The sequence below is a fragment of the Lutjanus erythropterus genome, chromosome 7 (genome assembly GCF_056507025.1).
Source record: "Lutjanus erythropterus isolate fLutEry1 chromosome 7, fLutEry1.hap2, whole genome shotgun sequence".
Classification (NCBI taxonomy): Eukaryota; Metazoa; Chordata; class Actinopteri; order Lutjaniformes; family Lutjanidae; genus Lutjanus; species Lutjanus erythropterus.
Window position 1 is genome coordinate 20,157,450 of NC_139323.1, and position 12,489 is coordinate 20,169,938.

The 12,489-nt window shown below is 38.0% G+C and overlaps 1 protein-coding gene across 2 annotated transcripts in view; it reads left to right on the top strand.

Moving 5' to 3' along the window:
* The window catches only part of rabgap1l (RAB GTPase activating protein 1-like), a 162,980-nt gene that overhangs the window by 45,189 nt on the left and 105,302 nt on the right, over window positions 1–12,489 (top strand). The gene's annotated exons all lie outside the window — the stretch shown is intronic.

Genomic DNA, 12,489 nt, shown 5'->3' on the forward strand with positions numbered 1-12,489 from the left:
CCCACAGCTTAAAAAAGCTCAGCCAGCTATTTCCAGGCCTGCCTTTAGAAAGACCAATCTCACTGGCTGTGCAGCCAGTGTATTACCAGAGGTCAGCATCTTTCCACAGGTACGACGACTGTAATCAGAGGCCTGGAACAGTGGTTTCACCACAGCAGCCTGTAGAGAGTCTTGTACTGTATGAAACTGAAGCTCTTCCAAGGGAATATACTTTTTTTTTTCCTTTTTAACTTTGCTTATCAGTGCTTTTGGATAATATCCCACCCTCTTCTCCGTGGCTAAACGTGCACCACAGAGTATGCTCAGAGGATTTTTGTCTAATTATTGGCACTAGGTATTGTATGTGCAGTATATTGTTTAAGTGCTTATTCTAATTGCTCTGGACTACCATACTGAAACACTGTACAGTTGTATCAATATATACATCTCTGGCTATTTACATGGAGACAGCCTCTGTAATCTCCCAGCTCCTCTGTTGACTGCTTTGATTAGGGGTAAGAGAATTGTCAAGATGTCGGCATCGATTTTAATCAGATAAAATAGGAAACTTCACCAAAATGGCACAGGGCAAACATTTTTTCCGCCAGCCTGCTCGCTGATGCACAGAGCAGACTAGGACTTCGTCTTCGCAAAAAACTGAAACAGTCGCAAAGTCACATAAACAACTGCTTGCTCACACATCGCTTATAGTTAAGAAGTGATGTGAGGGTCATCTAAATCAAGTTCGAGTAAACTTTATCATCACAGATGGAGAATTTGAGTGGCCAAGGTGCAAAAATAGACAAAACAGTAATAAAAGCAAAATAAAAGACAAATGCATACAGGTCTACATAAATCCCTGTTACTGTTAATTATGATCCCATTTCAGGAGCATTTCTTGATACTAACCCTACTCTATAGAATACTGTGCCATCACTGTCATTTGGGTAATGTGGCTGTTACTGCTTCTTGGCCCCAACCTCTGTCCTTCATCTTATTGCTTACATGAGCACAGGTAGATGTGAGGACACATTATCGCCCCCTTATAATATTTTGTTTGATATGATTTGAATGCTATTTCTAGCCACAGAGGTAAGTGTAAAGTAAAAGTTTTAAAAGGTTATCTTATTTTAGCTGTAAAGATTTAACGTATCTATCATTTTCCGTTTCTTTTCTGAACTTTGCCCCCAGCCATGACTGGAGCGAGCTCACTTTAATTCTTTACAAAGCGTGTAATGAAATCTAAGGGGCAAATTAGAGCAGGGCTGTCAGGTGCTTTACATTTTGATGTTGAATCATATTCAGGCCCGGCGCCAGCTTAGCGATGACATTTAACGTCGGTGTACAATCAAAGGTAGCATCAGCCATGCAGCCAGGCTGGAATAATACTACACCCACGCCTGATAACCCACATACAGATACATGGAGTACAATGTACATAAGATAGGCTGCCATGGTAACTGCGAGGGTCTAAGGACTTCTCTCTCCTTGAAGTTGTCTCCATGACAATTCTGTGTCTCCTTTCGCCTTTGTCTCTTTAACTTCTGCTTTGGTTCATTAAGTACTTGATATTTGGATAATTGGAACCTGGGTAGGTGGCCAGCTACTTATGAATACACAAACTACTTTTTCAGCCTTCTGGCAACCACTGCCGTCACTACAGTACAATGTGTGCACCTGAATGTAGTTTGAATCTGGAATAAAAACTGGACAGCTCCACCATCTAGTGAGCTGCAGAGGTGTTTGAGGTTGAGTGTGAGAGTACAAAGCATACTGGTACTCATGTTCTTAACATTATATGGACAGAAGAGTGCTTGTTTCTCTATAGATAAGAGGCACTGAAAATTGCATTGTCTCAATTGACAACAGCACAATTTTTTTTCTCAATACAATGACAGAAAAGTAGTTAAAATGTTTCTTTTCTAGTGCAATGTTGTGATTACTGTTTGTTTTGCTAAAGCAATGGTTCTCAAAGTCTTTACGGGCACCAATTTAGGGAATCAGCATGTGATTGAGGGCTGCACTAAGGTAATTATAGTATAACAAACTAAAAATTAAAAACAAGGTGTGAAAAAACATTTTAGTGAACCAAAATATAGATGAAAAGTTAGGAACTTAAGAAAAAACAAAACTAAAACTACCGAAACAATATTGTGTACTTACTAAACTAAAATAAAATATACAGGAAATGTCTGTAATTTAATTTAGATTCAGTGTTTTTCAGTTTGATTAGTTTTGACAGCACAACAACATGAGGATGTTTACTGAGACCAAGATGCCTACGGATTTTGAATCAACCGCTTTTTCAAAGTGTTGCTGTTATATTGTAATACTTATTCTAAATCTTGCCCCTGACAAATAACTGGATATTATAATAAAATAGAAAATCAACTAAAACTAATCCTGAAACTAATGAAAACTAAATTAAACCAAACATTTTTAAACAATAAAAAATACACTGAAACACACAAACCCTCTCCAGAAACCTACTGGAACTAAATCAAATTGTTAAAATGAATTAGAAACAAAAAAGCCCCAGAAAACTATAATAACTTGGACACACAGGAAAAGTCATAAACTTGATTACTGAGTTCTGCCTGTTAAGGTGGATCATTTTATCTAACCTCCGAAGGAATTGATCCATTTAACCTGAAATTTTCTGTTCAACCATACAGCACTTTTTCTGCGGTGTTTTTTTTTTCTTCATTCATTTCATTTCCACATTATACCTGCAGAGTCGTCCTTCGAAATAAAACACTGGCATTAATGATGTAATTCCTGTGACATTTGCAAGGTGCTATTAGTTGTCATGCAACCAGTGGCTTTTCACAAATTGTCATTCCATAGCTGAGTAGTATATTAAATGTGGGTTATTGAAATGTAATGTTTAAATATAATGCATGCATTTCGTGTCATCTTCAGGGGCTCACAAACCCTGTACTTAAAGGGATTGTTTGGATTATTTGATGTAGGGTTGTATGACGTACTTGATATTGAGTTTATCATCACAGTAGATGACAGTCGGCACTTTGGAGAAGCAGAGAGAGACACCAGGATGGAAGTTAAGTCATGTACCGCTGTGGACAGGGTCAGCAACAAAAGGTATTTTAACTGCTTAAAAAAATCCAACTAAAGAAATGTATATCTGTTTAAGTGTACACTGTATGAAGAATATTTTCTCTGCTTTACCTCGCTGTCAGACAACATTTGCTGATGGGAAACTGCCATATAAAAAAAGTAAATCTCTCTCTCTCTCCAAACCAACCAAACTTCATAGAAAAAAATCTCTATTTAATCTCTCAGAACACAGAGGTTTCTGGTCTGCTGCTTCCTCGGTCTGTTAGTTTGTTTGTGTTATTGTGTGACTTTGGTTTTTAAAAGCGTAGTTCAGATTCACCGAAGTCACACAATAACACAAAATAACTGACAGGTCGAGGCAGCGGTAGACCAGCAACTCCCGTGTTCTGTGAGGTAAAATTACTGATTTCACATACGGTGTTTGGTCGGCTTTTGAAAGAGTGATATTTGGCTTATATAACAGCGTTTGCACATCTGAAAAGATGATCTGACGGCAAAGTAAAGCAGTGAAATATTTAAAATATAGTGTACACTCAAACTGTTGTTTTTTTTTTGTGTCTCTCTGCTTCTCCTAACTGAGGACATGCCATCTACTGTAGGTAATTCCTTATCGATAGGTACTTCATACAATCCTACATCAAATATTTATGTGAACTAAAGTCTAAAATGTGAATTTGTTTGATGATATTCACAGTATATATATTGCTGTGCATATAAAAGGACACATCTCTTGATGTTTGCACCTTGTCCAAACCTCATGGATATCAAATATTGTTTTATAACCCATCAGTGTAGCTGAAATGCATGTTGTGTGATCAAAGCTAAACACAAAGTTGTTTTTCTTAGGACGCTGACATTTTAGAGATACAAGGTTTTCACCCCTAGCTGGAAATATAGTATGCATGTATGCACAGTTGCACATTATGCACATACATAAACATAATTCCTCTGGCTTAGTTTTGTGCCTTGCCGCTAGTTTGAGGTCTCCCATCATTCATGGATAAAAAAAATCCCCTCGAGGTTCTAAAGTCTTGTCAATCACAGCCTCTCACACACAAAGACACACACACACACACACACACACACACACACACACACACACACACACACACTTGCTCCCCACTATCCCATCCTGCTTCATAGTATCGGGAGGGACCAGCTGCACTGCATGGCCACAAGACAGCCACTTCTCTCGCCCCTCCTTACAATATAGGTCTATTCACAGCAAGCCTCCCATCCCAGCTCTGTGCGTCTCCATAATGCAGCCCTTCAGCTCCCATTCACATATCCACAGCAGAAACCCAGTAGGCACCACAAAAGGACACACTGCCATTCTCCCACAGCTTCAGGAAAATCAATAACTGGCACAGAAAAACAAAAATGAGATCTGTCGTTTCTGCGGTCTAATAATTTTGATTCTAGATAGAAATTGACACGCCATGCCAAAAGTGTGGTAAAATAATTTTATAAATAAGTGTGTTTGTTATAGCTGTAATTGTGCTACCATACAGTAGTGAGTGTATCTATCTACTCTGTGTGTGTTAGCATAGCCTCCTAGCCATGCTGACACTGATATGACAGCTCGGATTAAGGAGATCCAGCCTCCAGCGTCTTCTCTGGTCACAATACTTGCATGTCTCAGTCCTCATACCAACTGTAGCCTCACAGCTAGAGTAGTGCTCTGCTTCTTCTTCTTCCTCACTGCAGAGTCGGGCCAGCTTGTATCTTCTAATTCAATAAACTAGACTGAATAATACACATAGAATATGAATTGTTTTCTTTGAGACATATTGAGTATGAAGGCATACATATTAGTCATGTACATGGAAAATGATAGTTTGCCTTGAATGGCTGTTTGGGCTGGAAGATACATTGATATCAGAATACAAACCACCCCCATCTGTGTAGATTCTTGTTGCTGGACATAATTTAATCCATCTAAATATCAATATATTTCAGCAACTATTGTTAGAAATATTTCCAGTATGATGTTATGTGGTCAATTTGAGAACTGATCAACAGTAAAAGTCATTTGAATATCTGCAGCCATGCCAGCTGTTCAAAGAGTAAAAATCTAAGTGTATCTACGTAAATCTATAAAAAATCAACTGTGTTTGAAGTTACAATCAGGCTTTAGCTCTCTGTATATTTAATCTTAGTATTAAGGCAAAGGTTAAGTTAATAAAACCACTTTTTATCCAAAAAGTTACAAAACAACCCAATGAAAGCCAATGAGGATGCACAGCAGGCGTATGATACAGGACCTTTTTTAGGAAGTTCCTTCTTCTTGAGCAAGATGCAAATATTAATGTAACTGATCTTCTTCTTTGGTTATATTTCCAGTAGTTCTGGGCGATAGTAGTTCTGGCTTTCAAAATAAAGGTGTGGATTTCACAATAAAGAATTCAAAAGTAACACTGCAGAGAATATATTTAACCATAGACTGTAATGAAATGATAAACACAGAGAACAAACACCGTATATGCAGAGGCCGGCCCCTTGAACATTTTTGCGGCAAGTTTGGGGGGGGGGGTTGGAGGAATGTGGATTAGAAGCACAATCGAAAACCCAAACTGCTTCTCAATTATATTAGTAGGATGTACAAGAATCTTTATTAACAACATAATCCACATTTTCATCCAGGTGTCCAGTAAAGTTTAGACAGGAAAGGGAAAAGAAGTAATGTGTTTTGTTTGCCATTTAAGCAGGAAAAGGCTGCTCCAGTTTGATGAAAAGAGGAAATATTTTGTATAATCACCAAAATAGTACTGCCTTCTCTTGAATATACAGTAATGACACATACATAAAACAGGACAACAGAGCATCGACAAAGTAAGCAATTTCGCTATGAAAAAAGAATTGCCTATTTGTCATTTTGAAAATGAAAATGCAGCCATGACCTGCATTTTATACAATGCCATGTATTCAAAAAATACCTATTTATTTTTCCTTTGACAAAAAAATCAATTTCATGTGAAAGTACAAAGACTTATTGTTTACATTTAGCCTTTACAGATGATGGAAGAGATGCACATTACATCCTGACCTATATGGTGCAAGGACAATAGGAGCTACAGAATAATGAATATAAATATCTCAACCTGAGCGGTCAGACAGGTCTTCACCGCCATGTGGTGTGAGATTAAATGAAGATGATAGATGGTGATTTCAGTAGGCAGCCTGTCTTTGACCTTTAGCTCCTCTTTACCATGCAACTGTAGCAGCCTCAGTGTGCGCAGCATACATGCTGACATTGTGCTGGAGGTGAATATGGTAGAGATATACATTCTGTTAAGGATGCTAAACATAAATTGTCGTCGTGTGAAATGTGATAATAATAACTGTTGCTTTGTGTGCCACATGCCGTGAGCTAGCTCCTATCGTTATATTTGACATTTCCCCTTCCTGCTGTGTCTGCTTCGTACATTTTCACTGTTATATTAACCAGTAATAGAAGGTGCCCTTACTACCGTTACTTCCTAAAATAATAATCATAACTTGCTACAAGTTTATAGCTGCCTTAGAAGACTAATTTTGCTTTGGCTGTCCACAAGAGAGGTTACTACATTACTTAAACATACAGTGATGACATTTCGGTAAAGTCTGCAGAGTAATACTCAGGGATGGATGCTAATATTCACTGGCCCTACAGGCGACCAAGCCCCTAAATTTAGTGAACAAAGTACATGTTTGGTAGCCTAACACATCACAGCCTGGTGGTGTTTCATAGGGATGTGCACGATTGGTTGACTATGCGCTTAAATCTCACCACCCTTGCTACTTGGCACGAGAAATACTAGTCGGTTAAACTATTTAACTCAATATCTTATTCATGTACAATCTCATTTAATTATTGCCTTCAGGCTGTTATGCAGCCGCAGGCCTCTAACTGGTGCTGCAGCTCTATCAGACTGCAGCCCCTCTTGTCCAGCACAAATGCCCCAGTGGCCCGGGTGTTGTTATCAGCAAAGTGGGACAGATGAGAACTTGTAAACAATGCAGCTTGTCAATGTTTTGAATGTAGAAAATGAAAATAAGGTTGAATGTAGGCTGTGTCAGAACAAACAGTTATACAACCACTGGAGCAATCAATACACACATTCAGCACAGACGTGAACATTAACCTGCAAGCAGAGCAAACTGCTGCTAGCACTGCTAAACAAAAAACACAAAAAAAAATGCAGCTTGATGACCTATGTTGACTTGACACAAATGCACTTGCAGCCCTGAAATCATTATACCTGGCCAGTGAGGTGGCTACAAGCACTGTTCACTGTTTTCATAAAAAAGTTGAACTAAATGGCACAAAAGAATCTGGATGTTTGTTCCCAAGGCCTTACAGTATACAGATAAAACTTCAAATATTTTAATAATAACAGTCTGTGGTACTTAAAACTCAAAATCACCAAAGAGCCCAAAGAGGCAGAACGTCTGTCTTTCACTGGATTGAGTGCTTTAATGTGAGTGCCCACATTGAAACCAGGATTTTATTTTTGGCAGCTATTGTCAATCTATGATATCTCAATTTTGAAAGGAGTTTATATGAAGGGTAAGTACTGTAAAGTGACTACTAATGTTGTCAGCGTTACATGTTCTTCTTCAGGGAACTGAATCCAGACAAAGCTTGGCCCACTGTTGATAAATATAAATACTGGATTCTGCCTGCTAAGCTGGTTTAGTGTTGGTCCATTGATGGTGCTTGCTGAATGTTTGTATCCAGGCAGTGAACCATCTCTAATCTGTCCCACTAACCACCTATCACTCCATGTCCCAACCCCCAGACTCTTGGACAAGAGGGTGGTCAATGATCAGAGCGAAAGAAGCAGCTACATGTACTTTTTTAACCCTTCAGGGAATTTAAATGACTTGAAATTGGTTAATAACCAACCTCAGATATAACAATTTGTAAACCAGTCAGCCAGTCGGAGCTGAAGCACTTCATTTAGACAAAGATCAACAAAACAGAAACACCTTCAAAATACTGGCACTCAATCCAGGGCTCAATAATCAGGAACCAGGCACGTGGTAAAAAAAAAAGAATTTACCTGTTTTGATAATTAATTTATTGTGAAAGTAATTTTTCATATAAAATGGCAGAAAATGAGATTTTTAGTTTCTCAAATATGGAGATGTCCCTCTTCTTTTTCATTTACTAAACTTAAACTGAATATCTTTTGAGTTTTTAGACAGATGAAGTGACATCCCCATGGACTTTAAGATGACTGTTTTCTGACATTTTATATACTTTGCAGGCCAAGATTAAACATTTAATACACAATTAACAAGAGTTGTAGCCGTTATTTGAACTACTAATAAATAAAATTATTTGTACGCGGCAAGTAAAAATTGACTTGGAGAAAGTACATTTCTTGTCTGACTGGGAAAGTAAAAAAAACAAAAAAACAATAAGGTTGATCCCTGCAGTCTAGTGAGTATCTAATCTGATGATACTGGAGAGACTTCAGACACAACTGGGCAAACATCCCACAAGCTGCTGCATAAAAATTACCATTGGTGTGACAATAGACATCCGCTGGTCAATTGGATCATTGAACAAGGACTTGTGATATAATATCTCTGACTGAGGAGAGGCTATCTGCTTCACTTGTGCATTATTCCACATATTTACATAATTGCCTCAGTCAGCTGTTGTCAAAAACTGTGCAGCAGAGCATTTCTCTTTCACCCTCCTGTTTCAATCCAGGAACCTGTGCATATCTTGTACAGACAGGACCCTATAATGTCATCTGACCCGGGCTTATAATGCTGGTCAGCATTCATGACTGTCTGCTGTGAGCTTTTACATGGTCACCAGCTTCTGTAATAACCTTTCTGTTGACATTAGCTCAGCAGTGTTGACTTGTTAAAACAGCATCTGACAGCTTATTTGTACAGACAGGCCTCGGATTGACGTTTTCGTGTTATCTTTGAGTGTGATTTTTTTTTCCATTTGCATTGTTTTTATTGATTGGTTGTATTGATTGATCACAATGTCATTCTTGCCCCAGCAAGGTTTTGTATATATAAACTTACTCACTTAATTACTTACTCACCCTGTCCTAGTATATTGTCCTTGAACAAGATGGTGAACTCCCTGCCACCTTACTGTAAGTTTCTTTAGATAAACCCATCAGCTAAACACCTTTTAATGTAGCTGTAAACTCCCTACTTATGCTAACACATTGCTGTTTAGACTGGAATCAGCAGGAGCACGAGGGGTGGTGGAGGGTGGGATGCTGGGAAGCAGTGAAAGGTGAATCAGCCTCCACCTTTTTTTTTTTTTCCAAGTGGCCCTGCTGGCTTTGTTTTGGAGCAGAATGAATTATTAACGGTGGCCTTCTGGTCGTGTTTTTCATCAGTGTCCACCTCCAAAGGTAAAGAGCACTGCACTGAGAGATCTCCATTGACTGGCTCTGTCCATAGTGACAGCAGAACTGTCTGTGTGAACTTTTTTTAGTCTTCACTTTGTCTCTTTTGTTTTTCAGTTTTCTCCCTCTTTCTGACCCCTCTCTTCATTTGTTTCCATCACTGTTTCTCCTGAATGACCAAATTAACCAGCTCAGGTTCTGAAGAATATTTGGTCTCCATGGCAATTGAAGATTTGTCCCTCTGAATAGCAGTAATCCAGTTCAGAATTACATAGTATGAAACATGCTGTATTAAATCTTAAAGTGAATATCCCTTATATCCAATTAAGTGGAGTAAACATTAGTTAACAGACAATAAACCTCCAATGGATTCCTCCATTTGTGTCTAAAGTTACATTATTACTGTTCTGATTTAGGATTGACATGGCAAGATAGTTACATTCATTTTATTCTCAAGTGCAGTAATGTGAGGCATTACTAATTCTACTACGAACTGATACAGATCACAAAATTTTAAATTGGATATTAAAAAATTAGAGACAAAATAATGTTTCCCTAGTTTTGCAACATGGAATTATACTACCCATTTTGTTATATAAATTAAAGCAGCAGTGTGTAGAATTTTGTGGCATCTAGTGATGAAGTAGCAGACTTCAACCAACTCAGTGGCCAAGTGTGTAAGAGAAACTATCTTGACTACAGCACTCGTTAAAATCGCGAAAGGCCGCATCTAGAGCCAGAGTTTAGTTTGTCTGTTCTTGGCTACTATAGAAACATGGCAGACTCCGCAGAAGAGGACATGTGTGCTATGAAGATTACACTAATAAAAACATCTTCATCAATATTGTATTCCATTTCTGCCAATAGAACCATAAATATTACAAACTTCACCTTTAGTCTTAATTTAATATTGTTGACAAGCTGTAAAAAGCTATGAACAATAATATGCTATATTCTATATATTAATAAAAACATTATTCCAGGTTACCTGACCTACTTATGCGGACTGTGCAGAACATTGTTTCTGAAATAATACAATAATCACATCAAGATGCAACTGGGCTCTCTACCGCTTCCATATTAAAAGTCAATAAGTCTTTGATTGGCTTCAATGCTCTGTCATAAACAGGTGGTGTGTCAAAGTATTGTATTGGCTCCACGCCACCTTCTCCTGTATAATATTCTCACATCGTAGTGCGTTTACTCAATCATACTCAATCAAGCCATTGTCTGCAAATGACTCTTCCTCTGAAGGACACATTCCTTTGCTTTTGTTCAGATACTGCATTTGATTTCGCTAGTTTGAGGTGTAACTTTCTGCGTGGATTTGACCGAGCACTAATGTAGAGTTAATGTTGCTTTGTCAGATTAGACACTTTCACATTGGTGAATACTTTGATGTTTTCCATCTACTGAAAGTATATTTTGCAGGCTGACAAGATGTCTAGATTTTTCCATGAAGGACTGCAGAGTACAGTTTTAGTGGCCCCTCATTTACTCAGAATGCAAAATCCCACCTCCTGCGTGACTGGTTTAGTTCTTGTAATGTTTGTTCCTTTCAAACATTTATTTTTTTCCAAATAATCACTACTTTAGTCTTCCTGGAAGAGGCCAGGTGCAGTGTTGTTTTCCAAAGTAGCCATTTTCCATCCAGCTTGCAGCCAGCCACTCCCCATTGCCTCCAATAAGCTCTAATGGTTCACAAAAAGAAAAAAAAATGTCAACGGAGTTGCACTCAGTTTTCTTTTTTGCCAGATTCTCCTGCCAGCCACAATGTTTGAAAGTTTATTTCCATCCGTCCTTCTGCTCAGCCAATTCACTGTCACTTGATCCTCTTTATCATCTGCTGGTCAGAGGATGCTCCCAACTGTCTGAAATGTCAGGCAACTGTAACTAAGGGGCAGGCATAACTGTGCTAAGCTTTTGGTTAAATAAAGAATAAATAAAGTATCCAGAAGAACCTGGATCCTGGCTGGATGAAGGAGGGGACTGATTTTAATAGGATATGCTGACTATGGGATTATGGATGTTGGACGTCATCCTGTGCACATTATATACTAATTTATGAGGGAAAATGCAGGGTTTTCCTTGGATATTTTTGAGACAAAGGTGACAAAGGTTGAAGAATAGTGTGGCATACATGGTGTAGACAATTGACAATTGACAATCACATTTTCTATACATTTAACTTCCTTAGTTATATTTTTATTTAATTGTATTATTTTTTGCTTAAATAAAAGGGCTCAGAGCCTGATGGAAAAGTGAAGACCAGAATGATGAGGGCAAAGAAATTTCCAATGTGACCAGTGAACAGGTACCAATGGGTGGATCAAAAGTGCTGTATTGTGAGAAAAATATTATTATAAAATTGAAGACACACTAACATCCAACAATAAAAAAATAAGTGTGTCTTATTTGTCAATTATAGTAATAATATATTTATTTTGAGTAGCTGGGCCACAAGATACAAAAAAACAATAATATTTATGTAAAGTAAGTTTATGTCATAGTTGCAATCAAAATTGTTGTGCTACATGAGACCAATTTAGTTTAATTTGTCCATCGTTTTAAGTCAGCACAAAATTATTGACATAAAAAAAAAACTTGTATTTTTGTCAGACCAGCCAATAATACAAAATGGCCTACGATAGGCAAAGAAGAGTGGCAAGCTGAGGCTGATGACCACTGACATTAACAGGCATCGTCTTTTCTTCTTCCCCCATAGTAAAGACAGTGTAAAGGGTGACTCATACAGATGTCATGAAATGTACATTTTGCTATTTTTTGCTATGATACTTAATTTTAAGTGTTTTGGTTTGTATGTACAGTATGAATAAAATAGACCTGAGTTTTTATAAACATGCTGGTGGTAGATAAGAGAAGGATGTTGAAAGGAAGAAGGGAGTAGGGGAGAGGCTTTAGTTAATAGAGAGAGATGGTGAGATAAGTAATATGTAAATAGGAACTGTATCCAAATTTACCCTGTGGGAGAAAGCCAGTGTGAGAGACAGAATATTGTGGCAGGGAGCCTCAGGTGCAGCTGGGATGGGAGGAGGCGGGGCAA